Genomic DNA, 22,730 nt, shown 5'->3' with positions numbered 1-22,730 from the left:
CATTATTCTTCTAATATGTTTTCTTTTATAATTATGAACTAAACCCCCAAAATACCTAAGGGGAATGAAACTTAAGACGGATCTTGTTATTATTATCTGAATTGTATGATAAATATTTGACTTGTTCTTAATTATGTGTTCTTAATTCTTGTCTTAATATTCCAGGATATTGATTCAAGTTAATGCGCTTATTCAGAGAAGCAAAAGTCCCTGTCTAAGAGTAAATTTGTCATAATTAAACGGAGTTGATTGCATGCCTAGAGATAGGGTGACAAGATTTTACCGGATTAGGGTGAAACCTAATAAGAGGATCCATAGATCGAGTTAATGCAACACTAGGGCGTTAATTAGAAAGAGATTTCAATTAATCAACCTAGGGTTAGACGTTATTAGTCTCGAGAGAGATAATAATATAACTTAGGGATTTCTACGGTTAAGTCAAATGAATAAATCGTCTGATTTAGAGTCAAATAACAAGTGAAGTCTAGGTGGATTTTTCCTTGGGTATTGTCTTAATCAATCGAGTTTTCCCAAAAGCTTTTCCCTAATTTTCTCTCTGTGCACTCTTAGTTTAGTTAATTAGTTTAGACAGACAAATCCCTTAATTTTTAGGCTAGATAATAAAAAGAAAGTAATTACTAGTACTCTTGATTCCTTTGGGTTCGACAATCTGGTCTTACTAAAGCTATACTACTGTTCGATAGGTATACTTGCCTTCATCGTGATAATAGTTAGTTTCAAGAACGATTGATTATAAATTTTTAAAACCTATCGCGAAATATCACGTACCAAGTTTTTGGCACCGTTGCCGGGGAACTAAGATATTAGGAACACTCAATTTTTATTACTTTAGCCATTTTACTTTATTTGCAATTTAAATTTTTATTTCTTTTCTAATTTTTCTTTTATTCGCTCCTGGTAGGTTTTTATAGTATATGACTAGAAGAAACCCGTCGGGACCATTACTGTTTGATAGTGAGATTGATCGCACAGTTCGCAGAAATCGAAGAGAATTAAAGCAAAACTTAAGAACACAGAGGAAGAGCAAGAGGACGATATTCACACCACAACCGAGGAGATGGCTGAAAGCCAGGAAAATCTGCTACCTCCTATGACTGCTGCTAATCAGGATCCTGCTCCGCGTGCTATGAATGATTATGCTAAACCTTCTTTAACATGAACTAAATCAAGCATAGTTAGGCCTGCTGTTGCTGCAAATAATTTTGAACTAAAACCTAACACCATTCAAATGATCCAACAGTTTGTTCAATTTGATGGTTTGTAGGACGATGACCCAAACACTCATTTGGCGAATTTCTTAGAGTTTTACGACACTTTTAAAATCAATGGCGTTTCTGATGATGCCATTCACCTTTGGTTATTCCCTTTTTCGTTGAGGAACAAAGCTAAACAGTGGTTGAACTCGTTACCACGAGGGTCAATCACTACTTGGGAACAAATGACCGAAAAATTTTTATTAAAATATTTTCCGCCGACTAGAACAGCTAAATTACATAATGATATCTCTTCTTTTATGCAGATGAATTTAGAAACACTCTATGATGCATGGGAGAGATACAAGGACCTTTTAAGAAGATGCCCTCACCATGGGTTACCACTCTGACTATAGGTTCAAACGTTTCACAATGGCCTATGGCCTGAATCCTTCGACTAGACAGATAATTGACGCAGTTGCTGGAGGAACTATCAATAATAAGATACCTGAGGATGCTTATGAATTTATAGAAGAGATGTCACTGAATAATTATCAGTGGCAAGTCATGAGGACAAAGCCAATGAAAACAACCGGCGTTTTTAACGTCGATTCAGTCACCATGCTCTCTAATCAGGTAGAACTTTTGAATAGAAAAATTGACGGTTTTCTTAGTTCTTCATAAGTTCACCCAGTAATGCAGTGCGAAGCAAGTGGAGGTGGATCAAGCAATTCAGAATACCCACCCTATGGCTATAACATAGGGAACGAGAAGTTAAATTACATAGGTAATAATCCTCACATGGGTAATAATCCTCAATCTCAAAATAATCCTTATAGTAACACTTACAATGCAGGTTGGAGGAACCACCCAAATTTTTCATGGGGAGGCTAAGGAAATCAGAAACCACCACCACCTTCAGGCTTCCAACAACCACCGTACCAACAGGAGAAAAAACCGAACCTTGAGGAGATGCTAAAAAATCTCATCTCTGTGTTAGAAACTCGTTTTTAGAATACCGAGACAGCACTTAAGAATCAATAAGCGTCGATTCAAGGGCTCGAAACTCAGATAGGATAGCTCACCAAATTAATATTTGAACGACCACAAGGTAGCCTGCCGAGTAACATGAATCTAACCCAAGGGAACAACTCAACGTAATTACCATTCATAGTTGCACCTGAACCAGAACCGAGGCAAGAGACTGTAGTAAGTAAAGGTAAAGGTGAGGTGGACCACAATGACCAAAAACAAGTAAGTAAAGAGTACAAACTACGTGTACCACACCCAAATGCGACAAGGAAAGACCACTCAGATGAACAATTCGGTAAATTCCTTAAACTTTTAAAGAAATTCAATATTAACTTACCATTTATTGAAGCTCTTTCGCAGATGCCGAACACAGTCAAATTCTTAAAGGAGCTTTTAATAAATAAACGGAAGTTGGATGAGGCGTCGTATGTGGAACTAAATGTGGTTTGCTCAGCCATACTACAAAATAAGCTGGCCAACAAATTAAAAGATCCAGGGAGTTTGACGATTCCTTGTTTAATTGATAGCTTAAATGTTAATAATGCTTTGGTTGATTTAGGGGCTAGTATCAATGTCATGCCTTATAAAATGTTTAAACAACTAGGTCTTGGGAAACCCAAACAAACTAGGATGAGTATTCAATTAGCCGATAAAATAATTAGATTTCCTAGGGGTATTATTGAAGATGTACTCGTTAAAATTGACAAATTTATATTCCCAGTTGATTTCGTTGTTCTAGACATAGAAGAGGACAGTAATGTTCCTTTAATTTTAGGGAGACCCTTTTTAGCAACTGCTAGAACAATAATTGATGTTAGCACAGGTGAACTCACACTTCGTGTGGAAGACGAAACAATCACCCTTCAAGCTCGTAATTCGAGTAACACATCAAAAATTGAAGGTGGTTGTATAAATTATACTATTATAACTGATCATGTGGTGAAACTGTCCTGGCAGGAAACACGTTCAAAGAACACATCTGAGCCATGTTCGAATAACGACAAAGGACCTATCTATGAAGAACAAAGGCTACAAATTGAGGAACTAGATGAATGGCGGAAACATAAACCGATACTAGATGCAACCCTAATAAGGGTGACAAGATTTTTTCGGATTAGGGTGAAACCTAATAAGGGGATCTATAGATCGAGTTAATGCAACCCTAGGATGTTAATTAGAAAGAGATTTCAATTATTCAAACTAGGGTTAGACGTTGTTAGTCTCGAGAGAGATAATAATATAACTTAGGGATCTTTACAAAACAAGTTGAATGAATAAATCGTCCGATTCAGAGTCAAATAACAAGTGAAGTCTAGGTGGATTTTTCCTTAGGTATTGTCTTAATCAATCAAGTTTTCCAAAAAGTATTTTCCCCAAATTTCTTTTCTGTGATTTTTTAGTTTAATTAATTAGTTAGATAAACAAAACTCTTTTATTTTTTTAGGCTAGATAATAAAAGAAAGTTGATACTAGTACTTTTAGTTCCTTTGGGTTCGATAATCCGGTCTTGCTAAAGCTATACTACTGTTCGATAGCTACACTTGCCTTCATTGTGATAATAGCTAGTTTCAAGAATGATTCATTATAAATATTTAAAACTTGTCACGAATATCACGTATTAAAGAGCGAGAAACGGGCCAAAAATGGAGAAAATGGACCTACATGGGAAATCAACACGGCCTGGACTTCCTCACATGGGTAAGCCACACGACCGTGTCCATTTGGCAGGATCAAAGCATGACTTACACAGGTAGACTACACGCCCGTGCCTATTTAACAGCCTTGACCACGGGCTGGAGCAATCGCACACGGGCGTGTCCTTGTCGAGCCCAAGTATAGTTCTATTCGGAAAAGGCCACTTTTGAGGGCTCTTAGGCATCTAAAGTCTATTTAAACACTCGAGGTGGCGCTTAGAAGGGAGACACAGAGTAGGAGGCAAGGAATTACTCAAGGGAAGCCAATTGATCCATCTCAGAAGTGGGATTCATCGTTAAGACTGAATATCTCCCTTCAATTTCCATTTAGGGGTTTTGGGTTTTCTTGATGTTTTGTATTCATTATTCTTCTGAGATGTTTTCTTTTATAATTATGAACTAAACCCCCAAAATACCTAAGGGGAATGAAACTTAAGACGGATCTTATTATTATTATCTGAATTGTATGATAAATATTTGACTTGTTCTTAATTATGTGTTCTTAATTCTTATCATAATATTCCAGGATATTGATTCAAGTTAATGTGCTTATTCAAAGGAGCAAAAGTCCCTATCTAAGAGTAAATTTGTCATAATTAAGCGGTGTTGATTGTACGCCTAGAGATAGGGTGACATGATTTTGCCGGATTAGGGTGAAACCTAATAAGGGGATCCATAGATCGAGTTAATGCAACACTAGGGCATTAATTAGAAAGAGATTTCAATTAATCAACCTAAGGTTAGACGTTATTAGTCTCGAGAGAGATAATAATATAACTTAGGGATTTCTACGGATCAAGTCAAATGAATAAATCGTCTGATTCAGAGTCAAATAAAAAGTGAAATCTAGGTGGATTTTTCCTTGGGTATTGTCTTAATCAATCGAGTTTTTCCAAAAGCTTTTCCCCAATTTTCTCTCTGTGCACTCTTAGTTTAGTTAATTAGTTTAGATAAACAAATCCCTTAATTTTTAGGCTAGATAATAAAAAGAAAGTAATTACTAGTACTTTCTTGGTTCCTTTGGGTTCGACAATCCGGTCTTGCTAAAGCTATACTATTGTTCGATAGGTACACTTGCCTTCATCGTGATAATAGTTAGTTTCAAGAACGTTTAATTATAAATTTTTAAAACCTGTCGTGAATATCACGTACCACTTCTCACCATACAAGTGATGTCTCCAAATCTTTAACGCAAACACTATGGCAGCTAGCTCTAGATCATGTGTCAGATAATTTTTCTAGTGTTGTTTCAATTGCCTCGAAGCATAGGCTATCACTTTTCCTTCTTGCATAAGCACACAACCCAATCCATTTAAGGATGCATCACTATAAACTACAAATTCTTTTCCCAGCTCGGGTTGCACTAATATCGCAGCCTCAGTCAAAAATGCTTTTAATTTCTCAAAACTCTGTTGGCACTTTTTTGACCATTTGAACTTGATATCTTTTTGCAACAATTTTGTCTTCAGAGAGGCAATCATAGAAAATCCTTTAACAAACCTTCGGTAATAGCCGGCTAAGCCCAAAAAGCTTCTAACCTTGGATACGTCCTTGGTGGTTTCCAATCAATAATTGCCGAAATCTTACTCGGATTAACTCGGATCCCATCACCCAACAGAATATGCCCTAAGAATCTGACTTCTCTAAGCCAGAACTCACTTTTGTTAAATTTAGCATACAACTGCTTATCTCTCAAAGTTTGCAAAACAATCCTCAAATGATCGACATGTTCAGATTCATTACGAGAATAAATCAGGATATCATTAATAAACACCACAACAAATTTATCCAAACAAGGTTGGAAAATTCAATTCATTAAATCTATGAAAATCGCAGGAGCATTCGTTAGACCAAAAAGCATTATAAAAAATTCATAGTGACCATGCCTCGTCTGAAATGCGGCTTTCGGCATGTCGAGTCCTTAACTCTCAACTTATAATAACCAGACCTCAAATCTATCTTGGAAAATACTGTGGCTCCCTTCAGTTGATCAAATAAATCATCTATCCTCGGTAAGGGGTACTTATTCTTTATATTCACATTGTTGAGTTGTCAGTAATCAATACATAGCCTCATCGGACCATCTTTCTTTTTCACAAATAAAATCGGTGCACCCTACGGGGAAAAACTAGGTCTTACAAAACCTTTATCCGTCAACTCTTGCAACTGATTTTTAACTTCGTCAATTCGGTCGGAGCCATTCTGTATAGAGCAATTGAAATAGGTGCAGTACCAGGGACTAACTCAATACCAAACTCAACTTCCCTGATTGGAGGCAATCTTGGTAGTTCTTCCAAAAACACATCCAGATACTCGCATACTACCGGTACTGACTCAATCTTTAACTCTGACTCTTTTGTATTCAACACAAAAGCAAGATAAGCTTCATAACCCTTCCTTACACACTTCTGAGTGGTCATAGAATAAATCATTACAAGCAAGCTATCTGACTCATCTGATTCAACCCAAAGTTCATTCGAACGAACTCGAACGCTCAACCCCCTCCACCCCCACCTATCCCTCAGCCTGTTCCTTAGCACCCCAAGGCATGGATTTTGTAACACCCCTAACCCGTATCCATCATCGGACTAGGGTAAAGGGGTATTACTGAACATATCTAAACATTTCGCATTCATTTTGCAAACATCATAACATCAAAGTCACACATCATTATAGAGTCCCTTACGAAGGTCAACAAGACCTTAATCATGCTTTAGAAAGGGGTCGAGACTAAACTGATCTCATACAAAATTTTTTGAAACTTAAACATTTTTCAAAGTTACAAAGGTCAGACGCCCGGGTGAACAGGCCGTGTGCCTCACACGGCATTAGACACGCTTGTGTGTCTATGCCGTGGCAAAACAGGGCATACATACTAACTTGTCCACATGGCCACAAGACACGCTCGTTTGCTTTGGCTGTGGTCGAAACTAACTTGGGTCACACTGTCAACCACACATCCATGTGTCTAGCTCGTGTACCCTTCGAAATGGCCACACACGCCCATGTGCCAAGGCTGTGTGCCTCACACGGCCACCAAACATGCCCGTGTGTCTAGGCCATGCTCGAGACTGACTTGAATAACTAAGTTACAGCAGACACACGGTCGAGACACACGCCTGTGTGCTCAACCGTGTGGGGTGAAATTGGGCTTGGTTTAAACCACATTTCCCACCTATCTCAAGCACACCAAATCAACATTTTTTGCATCATTTATAGGCAACCAAATCAACTATTTCATACATATTCCATAACATCCAAATACCATCCAATTCACTACTCAATTTCACAACCTAAATATACCAAAATCATTAAAACTCACATAAGTTTCAAAAGTATAATCTCATCATCTTATCACCTATTTCATGCCACAAAATTTACCATTTCAACATTTCACAATTAAACCATCACATAAGCAATATATACATCATATAACTTACTTAGCAAACACACCATTTAGGCCAACTTAAGAGGGCATACATATCAACATCTTCAAGCCAAAACTCATGGCTAATATTCACAACACCAAACATACCAAAATGACATTAGCCTATACATGCCATATAACATAAATACAACTCTCAAAATGGTACCAAAATAGATGTCCAATAGTGTGATTGAGCCGCTGATGATTCCCGGATCCGAGCTAGCTTTATAACACTATAAAACAGAGAACAATTCACACAGTAAGCTTCATAGCTTAGTAAGTTTGTACCAAATATAATTAACAGTTTATATAATACAAAACATCAACTAATAAACACTTAGTAGTTCTCAATTCATCCATCAATTCTATTCTATCACAATTAATATGTTCATACAAATTCATCAAGCTTCATACACATAGTATCATCTACCACATAGGTATTGTACATACCTGAACCTTCCCGTATTTATTCATTTTCATTCTCATCTCTCTTTCGAATACATTAATTCATTCGAAAGTCTTTCCATACTTTAAGAATTTGCACACTTAGTGCTTTAATGGTTAGTCGAAGTTATAATGATCTCACACACTTAGTGACATCTCAAATAACTGAAGCTATCTCAGTATCGCACACTTAGTGCCCCATATAGCCATAGCTATTCCAATTCGCACGCTTAGTGTTATTTATAGATGAAGTTATTTCAAATTGCACACTTAGTGCCGAACATAATTGATTTATCATCATGCTCAAACCATAGTCAAATATATATACAATTTATGCATTATCACAGTATTAAAACATAACTGTAACATCATTTATCATGTAACACCCTATGACCCTCATCTGTCACTGGAATAGATTCATAAGGTATTACCTATCCGAAGACAAATCAAACTAACCATTCATAATCAATCATGCACAACAAAATATAGTTTCTTTGATCTTTCAACCATGAACAAATTTTAACCAAAATTGAAATAACTAATAAATTTCAAGATATTTGACATATAAGTCCATTGAACCATATACTCATGTTTAGGAATTTAGCAAGCCATTTTCGCATGGCTAGAATATTTACAATTTCAAAATATAACTTGTTACAAAAGAGAGTTAAGTCTATACATGCCATATTTCAAAATATAAACTATCAAAAAGTACCAAAACAGTGACGATAGTGTAGATGACTTTGAACTTGAAATTTCTGAGCTCGTAGCTTTCAAACAAGATCTATAAAATAGGACAACACAAAACATTCACAGTAAGCCATTAAGCTTAGTAAGTCTTAAGTATCTTAAACAACAAAACTTATTTATACACATTATAACATATTCAAAATGCAACACTAATTAGCCGAATATACATAACCACGTTAAATCCATTCCATTAACTTATTATTTCTTCAGAGTTCAAATTACATAATCACACCATCTAAATGACTCGTAGTAATTCATTGATTCGACCTTATAAAGTTAATTCAAATCATTGCATTCACATATAATTTCAATGATCATAATTATATATATATAACATATACTTTCATGTACTAAATTCAAGATGGCCGAATATAAATATACACAACCACATTTCATATACTTCTCGTTTCAATTCATACTTTAATTCACATTATCTTCATATGCATAATAATTTATACGTACCTGGACAATTTAATCAATCGAATGAATCTAGATGCCGTATAACATAAACTCATATTCATAAACTTTTATTGTTTCACCGGCAATTAGCCTGCTAGGTATAAACTTGAACTTATCACCGGCACGAGGCCTGCTAGGTATAAACCTTAAATTATCACTAGCACGAGGCCTGCTAGACATTAAGTCTGAAACTTATTCACCCAAGATTATGCCTGCTAGGCTCATGGTTCAAACAATTTCACCAAATAAAAGCTTGTCGAGCCATAGGCCAATAATAATTCAATAAAAATTTCACAAAATCATAACATATACACTTCTTGTATTTATGCATTTCACACAAGTTAATCACATTAGTCCATGTTGACTTCACTCACGTATAATCACTTAATAACTATCACACTATTGCTTCTTAATTTACCATTACATATCTTCAATCTCGTGAATATAACTTCCGGCAATATGATCATAACAAATTTCCTTATTTCACTTTCATGCATACTATACGGCTTCATGTATGTATATATATATATGCTAAAGGTATAGCTAAATTCTCGTGACATATCATGATTCATTCACAAATAACTTATATTTAAATACTGAAAAACTTACCTTGAGTATTTCCGAACAACTACGGGTTGGCTACTCAACTACTTTAGCTTTCCCCTTATTTGAATTTGCCCCTCTATGCTCTTGAGCTTAAATTCAACAATTTTAAACTAATCATTATTCGAATATTCAAGCATTACTTCAAAATATAATATATATACATATTCGACTTGCATATATACAGATCATAGTAAACAAAAGTAAGATACATTATAGGTCATCTTTGACCTTTCTATTTTCATCAATTTGAACCATTCCTTGGCCAAATATTTCATTCGGCATTAAGATACAAACAAGTTAACATTTTCTTTATACACACTCTTAAGACCAAATGCATAATTCATTTATTTTAACATATTTATACCTCGTAACTATACTTAATTCTCACCTATCAATCATCATCGAACGTGTATATGTAAGATACATATAAATCCTTAGTCAACTACCATACATCATTTAACATGATAAATTTCCATTTTCAATATCATAGAAACCTAGGTTGGCCGAATATATGTATAATTTCACCTATGCATAAAAATAACTCACATTCCATTACTTACATTATTCAAAATCATACCATTAATGCATAAAGCCGAACCTTTAGACATTCAAACATCTATTTTATTTTATTTTTCAAATCACTCAAACAGTAATTACTCATATTCTAACATTTTAATACAACATTTGCTCAAATTATTATTCAAGTTCAACTTCGGCTAATACACATATAAATACTAGCAAATTAAATATTAGCTAGCTCAAACTTCACTCATCAACAATTATTCAATAAAACATAAAGACAACAATCTATCCCCTTCAATTTCTTCCATGGCCGAATGCTCAATTCATAACAAAAATTCAAAATTTTGACATGGGATAAGTAAGGAACTTAGTAACTAACTTAAAATATGCTAAAATTTCAAGAACTAACATGAATTTCTTACCTTATTTCAAGCTTAAGATGACCGAATGGTTTTTGCTCCCTTTTCTTTCTTTACATTCGGCTAAGAAGAAACAAAGATGAACACTTTGTTTTCTTCACCCTTTTTCTATTTTAATTATCATTATTTTATAATATAAAGCCATTTAGTTGCAATAATACTAATTGAAAATACATATATTTTGTATTAAATAACAACATGGCCGACCACTATCTCAAAAGTGGATAATTTGACATGCAAGTCCACTTTTTTTTTTACCATGCATTAATAGGCCACTACAATTTAACCTAACACATTTTCAAAATTTCTCACATAAGTCCTATTTATTAAATTTCACATACAAATGACAAAATCAAAGCATGAAATTTTCACACATGCACTTCCACATATAATAAGCATAGAATATAACATTTAATTATTTTTGTGACTCGATTTTGTGGTCCCGAAACCACTTCCCGACTAGGGTCAAATTAAGGCTGTCACATATCATGTTCGAACTTACCTCGTACTCAGAATTGATAATTCAGATTGTTTACTCGATAACCTTTGATTTCCCTCGATCTAAATTCGAATTCCTTGTGACAGCCCGATTTAGGGCCTAAACAGAATAGTGGTTTTGAAACCACAAATCTGAGATTGAACTAATTATTTTATAGTTATTTTGAGGTCTATGATGTGGTTGCATGATTGTGTGAAAATTTCGTGAAGAAATTTTATGCCTAAAGTGTCCAATTCGAAATTAGGGACTTGTAACAGCCCAAAATTGACCCTAGTCGGAATGTGGTTTCGGGACCACAAAACCGAGACATAAAAATAATTAAAAATTTATTTTGATGCCTATAATATGTGTGTGCTCATGTATGACATTTTATGATGATTGATTTAGTGTTATAAAGGTGAATTTCACTAGAAAGGACTTGTGTGAGAAAATTTAGAATTGAGATAGGCAAATGTGGAAGTGGTCTATTGATGCACACTAGGAAATGTTGTCCTTGCATGTCAAATTCCCCAAATTTGACTATAGTGGCCGCCAAGGTGGGCATGATGGGCAAGGGAAAACATGTTTCCAACATGTTTGGCTAGTGAGTTATGTAGGAAGTATTATAATAAAAATAAGCATAAAAAATGAAAAAAAAAAGAGAAAGATGAGCTTGGATGCCCTTGTTGCCGTGAGTGTGGAGAAAGAAAGAAGAATTTTTGTTCATCATTTTCATTTCCTTTGGGCTGAAAATTCTAAGGAGGAAGGAAGGAATTCTTGTTTCATGTTGGTTTGGAAGAGGTTTAGGAGGAGGTTTGGCCATACTTGTACCTAGATTAAGGTAAGTTTGATGTTTTGCCATGAGATTCATGTATATTTTAGTTGCTAGCTTGATGTTCTTGTTAGCCCATGGTTCAAATCTTTGTTATGTCATGGGAATGAAATTCGGCCAAAGTGAATATGGTGTTAATGCCATTGCATGCTAAATATCAAGCTTGATAATGATTCATGTGATGGTAGATTGAGGATTCTTAGATTTTCTTTTAGCATTTTTGAATGAGATACTAAGTTCTTTGTTTAACCATGACCAAATTGAAACGGTATGGTGTTGTGGTATTCGGCCATGTTGTATCCATAAGTATGATTCATGCATGTTGCATGGTAAGTAAGTGTAAAATTAGCCTCCACATAGACATGCATATTCGGCCAAAGGAAGTAGATTGGTGTGCATGTATTCGGTTAGAGGCAACCATATTGAAGCCTTATCTTGGCTTAGATTGTTGACCAAATGGGTAATAAGTGAGGATGGTTGCCGAATATACAAACATACATATGCATGTGTAATTGAATTATGAATGTTTAGCAAGAGGGTTAAACTAGTTGATTTATTGATTAAGCTCAAGGAGTTAAAGAAGGAGAATCAAGCAAGGGAAAGACGAAGGTCATCGAGTAGCCGACTTGGACTGTTTTACCCAACACAAGGTAAGTCATTAAGCGTATATTTGGTGTTGATTTAAATGATCAATATATATATATGCAAATGTGTTTAAATGAGTTGGTGTGTAAATGGAAATGTATGTGTATGGAATGATGCCATTGTTGAATGTATAAAGGCAGCAAAATACATAAGGTATTGGTCTCGCACTAAGTGTGCGGGTATAAATGGACACGGTGACAAGATTGGCACTAAGTGTGCGGGTTTAAAATTGTACAGCACTAAGTGTGCGAGTTTGATTATATAGCACTAAGTGTGCGAGTTGAATACATATAGCACTAAGTGTGCGGATTCACTATATGTTCTTGCATTATAATTGGCACTGAGTGTGCGACATTATCGAGCTAATCCCGGACAGCGGATCGGGTAAGTACCTCGAGCTCTTGACGAATAGAAAATATGTTCATGCTCGGGGTTGAATTTGGTAAGCCTTAAATCTATGTGATGATTGAAATTGTATGGTTGTGCTGGAAATTGAGTTAATGTGTAAAAAAATGCTTCGATTATCTTGTTGTGTAGAATATGAAATGTGGATGTATGAATTGGTACGAGATTGGACCGAAAGGTCCGAGGTATTATGGTATAGATTCGATATGGACGAGTACCTAGCCTCATTTGTTGTACATGTAGTAGTAACTTTATCAGTGGATTGACGAATGCTTATGACTTACTGAGTTGTAAACTCACTCGGTGTTTTCTTGTCACCCATTTTAGGTCTCTTGGACTCGTGATTGTTATGTGCTCGGAACCGTCGTTGAAGTCATCACACCGCTGAAATCTTGTGGTATTGTTTTTGTTGTTGAAGAACATTTGGCATGTATAGGCTATTATATTTTGTCGAATTGTGGGTTGTAAACTTTAAGCCATGTGAAAATGGCCTATGTGGTCGCCGAGTGGGATGCTAGAACCTATAGCCACGAGTCTTAGAAACTCAAATTTTGTTAAGGTGGCCATAATTTGTGTCATGTATGATGGATGATTAAGGCCAAGGAAAATTCATGAAATTGGCATAGTCTACTGCAGTAACTGTTGCGGACAGCAGCAGTGAGATGAGATTGAAAATCACTAAAAATAGTAGAAGTAGAATTAAATAGTGAGTAAATTATGGAACTGAACCTTGATGAATCTATTTTATATGGACGAAACGAAACGACCATATGAGCAGTATACTGGGAAATATTAAAGTTCTCGTGAGACAGGGCCAGAACGATTTCTGGGTCCCCTGTCGCGACTTTGAAAATTTACCATAAATTATCCAGAAAGAATTAGGAGTCATGCCTTATATGTACAGATTCCATTTTGAGTCTAGTTTCATTAGAAACAAACGGCACCAGTATTAAAGCCCTGTACAGAAAGATATTCAAGTTGTAACGCGCGGAGGTCAGAGCAGTCGATCCCTGTAACATGGGTGACTTTAACTAATAAACTGTACCAATTGGCCCAACCAAAAATTCTAAAAATAAATCCATGGATGGGTATATGAGTCTAAATTCAGGGAAAATTTACGAAACCAGTTTCCGAGTTTTGGAACTCGAGATATGATTTTTAAGGCGACGGTGACGCAGTTTTCCAGCCTGTCCAGAAATGCCAAATTGGTCGGTACTTTAAGAGGATTTGTCTCGTTAACCCCTCGTGTCCGACACCGGCGTCGACCACGAGTTAGGGGTGTTACAGGACTAAATTGAATAAGTTGCAAAACTTGCATTCTAGAAGCTTTTAGCACGAAATTGCTTTAGAATATTAATTATAAGTCCTTAAATAGAAATTTTACCAATTTCTATGATTTTGGACAAAAATGAGCTTACATGGATAAAAATTGAAAGTTTAGTAAAAAGGGCATTTTGGTCATTTAGTTAATAAATGAATTAAAAAGGGAAAAATGAAGCAAAAATTTGCTCATCTTCTTCATTAGGCCGAAATTTCAAAGTTTCTCCATAGCTAGGGTTTGTTTTAAGCTTCCAAGCTCCATATTAAGTGATTCCAAGCCCCATTTTTAATGTTCTTTACGTTTTTGGTGTCCCGGTAACTTGATTAAGTTTATTCTAGCAATAATTTAACCTAGGGTTTATATTTGGAAAAATACCCATAGGTGAAATGTGTTTATTTTGATGTTTTATGGTAGAATGTGAAGCTTTAAATTGTGTTAAACAACTTTTGCTAAGCGATTTTACGTGAAAACGAGTAAAACGACAAAATTGGTAAAAATACCTAATGTTCATAAGTACATGTTAGAGTGTGAATTTGATGTTTCTATAGAATGGAAAAATGATCAACATGTCATAAAACATAAGAAAATAGGATGAAGTTTAATTTCCGAGCCTAGGGGCAAAATTGTAATTTTTTCCATAGGATGTTTTTGGAGTAATTTGAGTAATGTGAGACATTAATAAGTCAAATGTGTTATTATAGATCAAGAAAGACGTGGAATCGACCTTGATCGCGGAAAAGAAAAGATTTCAGACTAAATTGCAACATTTCTATATTTTGCACCGAGGTAAGTTTGTACGTAAATAATTTATCAATTCTTTTTATTTCATTATATTTTTTTATTATATGAAATGTGGCTGCCTATATAATGATTATTTATTGTAAATTGCAAATTGAAAAAGGACTATGAATAAATTGTAACATGTTGGAAAGTGAGGAATTTCCCGGTTGAGCCTTCAAAATAGAAACGATACGAATGATCTATTATAGTACTAAGTGTACTAAGTGCAGTACTAAGTTCAGGCTACTACGTGTACCGGATTATTGGTCTCATGTGTAGTACTAAGTGTAGGCTACTATGCGTACCCGATAACTTCGATCACGTGTGTAGTACTAAGTGCAGCTACTACGTGTATCAGATGGTTAGGTCACGTGTGTAGTACTAAGTGCAGGCTATTACGTGTACCAGATAATTGGTCGCATGTGTAGTACTAAGTGCAGACTACTATGCGTACCAGATAGCTTTGGCTACAAGTGTGAAAATATGTGTAGTATCAGTTATTATTCTGAAGAGTTCAACGGGAAAATCGATTAAGTAAAAATACATGTGAACATGATTATATGATGAATTAGTGCAGGTATATTTTTAAGAAAATTTTGAGCAATATGCTCATATTTGAGTGAACTTCGATAAGACAAAATGGATTAAGTGAAATTATGTAAGAGTGAATTTTAGTAGTAAAATAGTGTTGGACAACAGCAGTTGTGTGACTTTGAAAATTCACCAAAAATTGTGTAAGTTTAATTTAATTTCAAATAAATTATATAATTAAATGTTAATGAGTCTATTTTCATATAAAAGAAACATTGGGAGCAAAAGAGTTCTATATTATGTGGTATTCTAATTTTTGTGAGACAGTGTCAGAATGAATTTTAGATCCCCTATTCTTACTTGGAAAAATTGTTAAAAATTATAGACAAATAATTGTGGGTTATAATTTATATTCCTAGAATATTTGATGAATCTACTTTTAGTATAAATAAACAGGAACATTATCCGAGTTTTGTATTATGAGATATTTAATTTGTAGTAAGAAGAGGTCGGAACTGTTAGACAATGAAACAGGGGGAATTTTAATGAATAAACTGTACTAATTGGCTAAACCAAAAATTCTGAAATTTTTATGGTAAGAAATTATATGAGTCTAGTTTTTGGGAAAATTAATGGATTTAAATTTGGAGTTCTGTAACTCCAGATATAAATGATTTAGTGACAGTGACTCAAGAAAATAGCTTGACCTGAACATGAGATTATGTACTATTATGATTGTTTTATTTTGAGAAATATGTTGATAAATTGTATATCACTTACGTACTTACTTACTAAGCTTTACGCTTACTCTCTTTTCTTTCTCTTGTCTTATAGTGTCATTAGGCCAACCCGGGATTCAGAGATCATCGGAGATCCATCCGCACTATCAATACTTTTTGGTATTTTGTAAACATTATTTTGGAGTTATGACATGTATAGATGACTTGGTTATTTTTGTTATATGTCATAATTAAATTGGCCTAGAATGTTGGTCTTCAAAATTTAATAGTTCATTTTGTATATGCTCGTTGATGTTAACTAATATTGTTCAGGTTATAGGACATGAAAATGTATGTTTTTAAAAATAAAAATAAAAATTCTGTGTCATGATTTCGTACGTTTGCATGTATTATGTTCCGATAATGTCTCGTACCCTGTTCCGGCTTATAACACGGGTAAGGGGTGTTACATTCCTCCTTTCTTTATCTATATGTATTCAAAATTAACCCTTACCCTTTTATTCATCAATCATTCAATTCAATCCATATACACATATTTAGGGTATTTTACAAATTAGCCTTCACATTTTCACATTTTATCACTTTAGTCCCTATTTCATAAAATCACAAAATACACATAATTTCTTTATACACATGTTAGGCCGAATATTCACTTAGCTCATATAAGCCCATATATTTCATTTAATTTACATTTTAGTCCCTCAATTTCTCATTTTCAAAATTTAGCCCAAATTACTCAAATTTATCAAAAATCTCAAGACAAAATATAGTAATCTAACACATATCTTTCATTTACTATCATCAATCTTCATAAAACTCATATTATCAACAATGACATAACTCAAAATCATCATAAAAATCAGAAATTGAGACATGGGGTTGATAAAATACCAAGCAATGATTACAAAAATGAAAAAATTATCAAAAATGGAATAAAACTCATACCTTAATCACCAATTTCTTAGCCGAAACCCTAAGAACTCTATTGTCTTTTCTTTTTCTTTGTTTTTCGGCAAGGATGAATGAAAAATGGCCAATTTTATGCTTTTTATTTATTTAATTAAGTTTATATAATCAAATTCCAAAATTACCCTTAATGAACATACATTAAAAATCCACCAACTAAAGACATATTTGTGACAACCCTAATTTGGCCCTAGTCGGAAAGTGGTTTCGGGATCACAAAACCAAGTCACAGAAATAATTAAATGTTATACTCTGTGTTTATTATGTGTGAAAGTGCATGTGTGAAAATTTCATGCTTTGATTTTGTCATTTGAGAGTAAAATTATGAAATAGGACCTATGTGAAAATTTTTGAAAATGCTATAGGCCAAATTGCAGTGGGAAAATAATTTGTAGTGTAAAATGGGAGGATTTGTATGTCAAACTCCCCATTTTATGTGTAGTGGCCGGCAATGATGTTGGTGGGAAGCAACATGTTCATTAGATAATAATAATTTAAGACATGAAGTTATGGTACTAATTGATATGTGTCATTTTATGTCATAAAATAAAGACTAAAAATAACAAAATGATGGAAGGGAAAAGTTTGTCCATCCTTGTTCATGGTAGCCGAAAATAGAAGAGAAAGGAGAGGAAAAGAGCTCTTGAATGTTCAGTCACTTGGGAAAGAAAATCCAAGGTGAGTTCATGGTGCTTTGCTTCTATTTTGATGTTCATGGGTTTTTCTTGTTTCTACCTTAACCGGTGAAGCATATTTTTGATTTTTGGTTGTGTTGTGAGCATTCGGTCATGAATGGAAATGAGAGAAATGATCATGTTATTTTGATAAAAAATGGAGAATAGATGAAGTTGAGCCAAGCAAATGAGCATGCATGTGCCTTAGATGCTAAGGGGGGAAAATCGGCTAACATGTTGTGTGTATTATGGCCGAATGTGAACTTGGATAATATTGAGTAATGTTGTGCTTTAAAATGATGAAAGGAAGATTATGCTTAAGTGAAGTTATAGGTATGTGATGATTGATTTGTGATATGCATGTTTAAATAACATGCATGCAAGGTATGTGTGAAAGAGTGAATTGGTAATAAATCTCCTTGGGACAGCAACAGTAACATGATTTTGGAAAATCACCATAAATTGTGGGAGATGAGTTATAAGCTGAATAAATTATGTAATTAAATCTTAATGAGTCTAGTTTCTTATAAAATAAACCGTGTAAGCAAAAGAATTGCCGATGATGAGATATTTGAAGTGATGTGGGACAGGATCAGAATGACTTCTAGATCCTCTGTTCTGTTTTTATAAAATCATTATAAATTGTAAAAAAATGGTTATAAGATTAAGTTTATACTCTTAGACTCTTTAATGAGTCTAGTTTCAAATGAAATAAACGAGAACATATTTTGAATTCTGTACAATGAGAAATTTGATTTGTAGTGAAGAGTTGTCAGATTAGTCAAGCAGTGAAATAAGGGAAATTTAAGAAAAATCTGGTATTGATTGGCCAAACCAAAAATCTTGAAAATGTTATGGGTAAAATATATAAGGGTCTATTTTCAGAGAAAATTAATGGCACTTGATTTGGAGTTTCGTAGCTCTAGCTATAAATGATTTAGTGACTGTTGCTCAGGAAGACAGCTTGTAGTGAAATTATGATTATGTGGTAAACATTGACAAAAATTTGTTAATGAGTTGCTTATTGATTTCTTATAAGCTTACTATGATCAGTAGGTGTGAAAGTTGAATATATATATATATATATATTATATTTTGAAAGTGATGCTTGAATAGTCAAATAATGACTAGTTTAAAATCTTTAAATTTTAAGCTCAAGAGCATAGAGGGACAAATTCGGATAAGAGAAAAGAGAAAGTAATCGAATAGCCATTGTAATCGTTCGGCAACATTCGAGGTAAGTTCTTAAGTGTTTAAGCTTGATTCCTTTTTATATGCCCAAGAGTTAAATTAATATGGTAAAGGGAATGTAAATTTTATTTAGTTAATGTGCCGAATATGTAATGATTTAAGGCTATAAGCCGATTATGGCTATTATGCTTAAGTTGAATTGGATTTGGAAATTTGATGCACTAAATGAGTGTTACAATGAATAAACTATGCCGTATATGTGCTGGTGGAGATATCACGATTTGTGATTATTAAATACTTAAAGGAAACCATGATGTGTATAAAATTATTATTATTAGTCCTTTGTGGTAGCCGAATATGGCTTGGCACTAAAGTGATTAAATGTGAACTTCGATGAGGTAAACCATTAAAAGTGTGGTGCTATAAGACTATGGGCTAATACGATATGTGGATTCGTTCCGTAAAGTAAATTATTCAGGTATGCGATATGTACTTAGGCATGTTAAATCGATTGGAATTGAATCATGAATGTGAATTGAGAAGCATAGGTAAAAATGCCTATGACATATATGTGAGTAAGGGTAAAACCATCGTAAATTATCGATAAGGATGGGCTATGTGCAGAACCATATTATAATTGCTAATTTGAAAGGTTGTGTGTGAATCAGTGAGCAATATGTATATATTAGATGAATCGTGACCTTTTGGTTCTACTTGAACTAAGTTGCGCGATAAATAATTTATGCATATGACTTATAGTCGAATGGTCATTATGGGTTAAGTTTGAATGGTGAAATGGAAATGTGATATGTTGAATGAGATGTGTTAATATATGATTAAATATGCATGATATTTGATGTGTATCCGGGCTTAAAGACCCGCAGGCTTCGTGCTGGTAAAATATCCGGGTTAAATCCCGCAGGCTTCGTGCTAGTATTATATCGGGGATAAATCCCACAGGCCTAGTGCTGGTATTATATTCGGGCCTTCGTGCCTAGCAGGCTTCGTGCGTTGATGTGTATTCGCCTTCGTGCCTTCAGCGTGCTTTGTGCCTGATGTATATTCGCCTTCGTGCTAGCGTGCTTCGTCTTGGTGATGTGTATTCAGCCTTCGTGCCTAGTAGGCTTCGTGCCGCTGATGTGTATTCGCCTTCGTGCTTTCAGCGTGCTTCGTCTTCGGTGATGTATATTCGCCTTCGTGTTTAGCGTGCTTCGTGCTTGATGTGTATTCGCCTTCGTGCCTAGCAGGCGTAATGCCGGTGAAATGATATGTTATGTGAATTAAGTGTTCCTTGTAAGATAAGGGTTTAGCCGAATGTTAAAGATGAAATGATAATGTTTTGTATCATGCTTATATGGCCTAATGGCAAGTATAACATGTTGGTAAATATGCAACGTGCTTTTATAATCGAATGGTAAGTTTGAAATGAATGTGAGTGAAATGTTATGCATAAGCTATCAAATGTTAAGTGTGAAAATGAGATGAAAGAAAAGTGTTTGAGATGTATAATTATATATGTTCGAATGATGTTAGTACTCAATTGATATGAATATGTTATATGGAACTTGTTCATTTGATTATTCGGGCCTTTGAGCTTAGCAGACTATAATGTCGGTAAGATACTATTCGGGCTTTCGAGCCTAGTAGGCTATAAAGCCGGTGAAATGATATCGGGCCTCGAGCCTAGTAGGCGAAATGCCGGTGATTTGAGAAAAGCCTATGACTAAGGTACCTCATGCTATATTGTCAAATGAATCCATTTAATACGTAAAGTGGGCCAGGTATGCAGTATGTACTCAGATGTGAGTTTGATTTGAAGTGAATCATAAGTGAGTAATAAGATATGTACGTGAATAAATGTTAAAACTATACCTATGATCATGATACACCTGGTCAGGGTGTGAAAGTATGTGAGGGTATTTGATTTAAATATGTTATATGAATTCAGATTAAGTGTGATAAGAATGCTGAACGTGCATTATGTGCTTGTGTATATTCGGCCAGATGGCAATATCCCTAGAATTTGGCCTCTTAAGGAATTAAATAATCGAAGTATAATTGCGTTTATTTGTTTGCATTGCTTAAGACTTACTAAGCTTATGAAAGCTTACTTCGTTGTTACATTTCTCTGTTTTATAGATTGTTGACTTGCCACTTCGCTTCGGGTTGGAGTTCGCCGGAGATATTATCACACTATCGAGCTCACGTTATCGGTGTAAGTAAATCCTAGTATTTCAAGTCTATGGCATGTATAGGGTTTTAATGTTTTGGACCTCGTAAGCTCATATATGGGATAGATTGCATGTGAAAAGAAAAGTTTTAAATTGATTGAAATTTTTCAGCACGGTTTTTGTGTGATTGACTGAGTTTAAGTCAGGTAACACCTCGAACCCTGTTCCGGTGAGGGATACGGGCGAGGGGTGTTACAATATTTGTCCATCCATTACGCTAATGGTTTTATAACAGTATAAGGACCCCACATATATAAAGACAATGCAATTTGACACTTTAACAAATAGAACACATTTTTTGTATTTTCTGCGATTAGGTCCTTTTATCTAATTGAGCACACAAATAATCAAATTTTTATATGAAACTTTCACACATATCAATTCACATTTTATAGGCACAAAAAATAATATTAAAATATTTTTCTGACTCAGATTTGTGGTCCCAAAACCACTATTCTGACTAGGGTCTAAACCGGGTTGTTATAGATTTTATGAGATTGAATAGACCTCTGGTGGATAAAATTCGAAAGCAAGGAGCTGAAGGGTTCCAAGCTAACATCAATGATGATTCAGAATGAGCAGAGTTTTGGCTCGAAAACACCATTCGGGTTTTTGAGGAATTGTCATGCACACTGGAAGAATGGATGAAATGTGTTGTATCACTGCTTACAGATTCGGCTTACCATTGATGGAAGACACTTGTCTTAGTAGTACCGATGGAGAGAGTGACATGGGAATTTTTGCAAGAGGAGTTTCAGAAAAAGTATATCAATTAGAGATTTATGGATTAGAAAAGAAAAGAGTTCATTGAGTTTGAAGCAAGGTAGAATGACCGTAACTGAATACGAGTGTGAGTTTGTGAGACTCAGCAAATACGCTCAGGAATGTGTGTCGACTGAAGCCATTATGTGCAAAAGGTTTGAGGACAGATCAAACGAAGATATTCAAATGTTTGTTAGATTAGTTGAGTTGAGAGAGTTTGTTATACTCGTTGAGAGAGCTTGTAAGGCCGAGGAATTGGCCAAAGAGAAGAGAAAGGTCGAGTTTGAGGCTAGGGATTCAAAGAAAAGATCTATGGGTAAGTCATTTTAGTCCACACCAAAGAAGTCTAGGGACTTCAATCCTGGTTCCAATGCTTCTATTGAGTTTTCAAATAAAAATAGAGGTAAACAGTATTTGGGTGCTAAGGCCCAGACCACCTCGATTGCTAATGTTGGTAATGCTCGACCAAGTAGACCGAAATGTCCCCAATGCAGTAGATGTCACCCGGTTGTAACACCCCTTACCCGAATCCAAAGTTGGGATAGGGTTCGAGGCGTTACCAGACTTAAACATTCACAAACATGCAAAACCGGGCCATAAAATTTCA

The 22,730-nt window shown here is 34.7% G+C and overlaps 1 non-coding gene across 1 annotated transcript; it reads right to left on the bottom strand.

The window, feature by feature from the left end:
- Nucleotides 1-1,508: 1,508 nt before the first annotated feature.
- Nucleotides 1,509-1,614, bottom strand: LOC128282948 (small nucleolar RNA R71). Its single transcript, XR_008273297.1, has one exon. It is a non-coding gene; the product is annotated as a small nucleolar RNA R71 (small nucleolar RNA).
- Between the last annotated feature and the right edge of the window lie 21,116 nt (nucleotides 1,615-22,730).

This window comes from Gossypium arboreum, chromosome 10, assembly GCF_025698485.1.
Source record: "Gossypium arboreum isolate Shixiya-1 chromosome 10, ASM2569848v2, whole genome shotgun sequence".
Taxonomy (NCBI): domain Eukaryota; kingdom Viridiplantae; phylum Streptophyta; class Magnoliopsida; order Malvales; family Malvaceae; genus Gossypium; species Gossypium arboreum.
The sequence above is the reverse complement of the archived record's forward strand: the minus strand, read 5'-3'. Positions and strand labels throughout refer to the sequence as shown.